Consider the following 2,634-nt stretch of genomic DNA (forward strand, 5'->3'; position numbering starts at 1 on the left):
TGTTTTCAAAATATCATCGGAAAGAAGAAAAAATGAAATATAAATTCCTCCACCTATTTAAAACTGATAGAAAGCCTGTCAAAGGTAACAGCCTAATAATTCTCGATAATCAAGTAATAATTGCAATTCTTATTGCGTACAGGATAATCATTACGAAATTAGTTTATGTGGCAATAAAATAGTTTTTTTTCCATCCGTTTAATACCACGCTTTCTCATCTGCTCTTAACGAGCTTGTTTTTTTTTACCCCCTCATGACAACCCGTTTGAGAGGAAGGACGCTCGTGGCATATATCGCCCGCGACGATATATCGACTTCATACGTGTCGCACTTGGAAATCGCGGTGGTTTCGGTGGAGCGTCCCAATAATTCGGATCTCGTATTTTGCCGAGAGCACCGCCCGGGCGAATCCCGGCTACCCTCATCGCCAAAACAACCACCCTCGCGTACGTGAGCGGGATGAGCAAGCGGGATCAGGCGGGCGAGAGGGCTCAGAGGGAGAGAAGATCCCAAGTTTTGAGTTCGTGAAAAGTTCGACGGTCCCTTCACACGTCTTAGGTTCTTTTTCCAGCAGAATGCCTCCTCCCGAGCAGCCGCGATCGAATCGCCGTCGACTTGGTTTGATTTGAGTTTATTTTGGACCGTTCATTATCCGACTCGAATTGGTACTAACCGAACTAGAAATAGTAATCGATGGCAATCACGTCCGAAATGAAGATAATGACAGTAACCGGATTAAAATGATCGATCTTAAGCATGATCTTTAACAACGCGCGTTTTGTGAAATTGCGGCAAACTTCAATGAGACTTTCTAATCTCCCGACCTCTTCGCATCTTCCCGATCTCTCCGGTCTTGAAAATCAGCCCTTGAAATCCTCCAATTTCTTTTTCAGTTCTCCTATTAACTTCCGTATATTCATTTCCATTTTCGAAAGGCATAAGTGGAGATTAAGAAATGGATCGCGTATTTAGGATCAAATTAAAGCGAGCTCTCAAATTGCAGGCATGAATTTTTTCTATGCTTGGCGAAAGCGCAGAGATTTTCCTCGAATTAAATGGCACCTTTCGAGATTGCCCCTTTCACCATTTCCGTTTGTGATATTCTTAAAGCGTATTAGCCTCCGTCACGAGTCCCGCGGGAGCAATCTCCTAGAAAGTTTCATTCAAGTTTGGTTGCCGGTTATATTCGTATATCCTTCCTGTCGTCTGTCCGTTAGGGAAATCCGAGACGAGATCAGTCGCGAGATTTATCAATTTATGTCCCATTTAATTTGCGAATCAACTCGCACGAAGCTATATATACTTTGTAACACAGAATCGGAGCTGTTGTAATCGATGGGTGGCAAAAATAATAACGTGATATAATCTCGTATAACAAACTAGAATTAAGTGTGCGAGTGCGTTAAACAATTGTTATTCATCTTTCAGAATCTTGTCTTCCGACAACGTTTGTGGAATCTAAACTGACCCGTGTCGCGCAGGAGAGAAAATATATTATTGCGAGAGGTTCTCGTTAACAATGTCGAAGGGATGCGTGGATTCTGCGTGATGCATCGGGAGCAGCGCGCGGCGGGGGTGGCCGGGGAGAATGGCGCGGATGAGAGGGAGATGCTGCTGGACCGAAATCTGGTCTCAGTCGTGCGCGACGCGCCATATGCGGTGGACCATTTGTCAGCCCGCGCACAAAGGCCAATAATCTCGCGTGACACGTGTGCCTGGCCCCCGATAAAAAGCGCTACGTGTCGCACTGGAAGCGTTCGTGGAAAAAGCTTTTCCACCGCGACAGAGGGTATTCGGGTGTCGCGCGGTACGGTACGGAGCACGTGACGCCGGTAATAACGACGACAACCGGATTTACTTCCCTACGTAATCTTCGCAGCTATCGAATACTGATTGGATCTCGTCGCCAAGAGTTCCTAATTGCTATTTTACATCTCGCAAATCTACCAAGTGACCGCGGTCAGAGTTTCAATTCGTTCGATACGCGATATGTTCTCGCTCTGTATTTCGATTTGGAGCACGTGGCACTCGCCGACGAGAAAGGCACAGGGAACATCGTAGGCAACTTGGTAATTTTAAGTACGTAAGTATTCATACTTGTACACTCGTTCATGCACGTAGCCACGAATATACGTAAATTTAAATAATAATGTACATATTATATAAAAATTCGGGTACATACTTGCGGTGATTCCAAGTTACGCCTGTATATATCGCTCTCGCCTGCTTCTTTACGCCCGCATGCAAAATGCGCCTCGCTACTATTTTTATTACTCGAGCTATTCATAATAACACGCGCGTAAAATCTTTTTCGACGTATCACGAGCGTAATTGCAACGGCAATTAAAGTTTAAACCTTTTGATGTAGAATTAAATTGCTTAATGGATTCCACAGATTCCTCGGAGTATTTGCTATTAAAACTTGATGCAATTGCGACGCGCCGTCATCAAATAATGCAAACTTTGGGGAAAATAGATCCGCTTAACGAGAGCTTACTTATTTAATTATCGAGAGCGTGTCACAGGAAATTAAAGAGCGTCGGCGGATCACGTTGCAAAGCGTGCAAAAAAAGACAGAGAGAGAGAGAGAGAGAGAGAGAGAGAGAGAGAGAGAGAGAGAGAGAGAGAGAGAGA

At 44.5% G+C, this 2,634-nt stretch overlaps 1 protein-coding gene across 2 annotated transcripts in view; it reads left to right on the forward strand.

Annotated features, from left to right (window-relative positions):
• The first annotated feature begins 571 nt into the window (after positions 1 to 571).
• The window catches only part of LOC105559725, a 16,532-nt gene continuing 14,469 nt past the window's right edge, over positions 572 to 2,634 (forward strand). Inside the window, exon 1 of one of the 2 annotated variants that reach the window (XM_012008239.1) lies at positions 572 to 2,083. The gene's annotated coding sequence lies outside the window, so the exon portion shown is untranslated. The remainder of the gene's footprint in view (positions 2,084 to 2,634) is intronic. The other variant, XM_012008238.1, reaches the window with a different exon arrangement.

Source organism: Vollenhovia emeryi, unplaced genomic scaffold (assembly GCF_000949405.1).
Source record: "Vollenhovia emeryi isolate VEMERY1.0 unplaced genomic scaffold, V.emery_V1.0 DF939256.1, whole genome shotgun sequence".
In the NCBI taxonomy this organism is placed as follows: Eukaryota; Metazoa; Arthropoda; class Insecta; order Hymenoptera; family Formicidae; genus Vollenhovia; species Vollenhovia emeryi.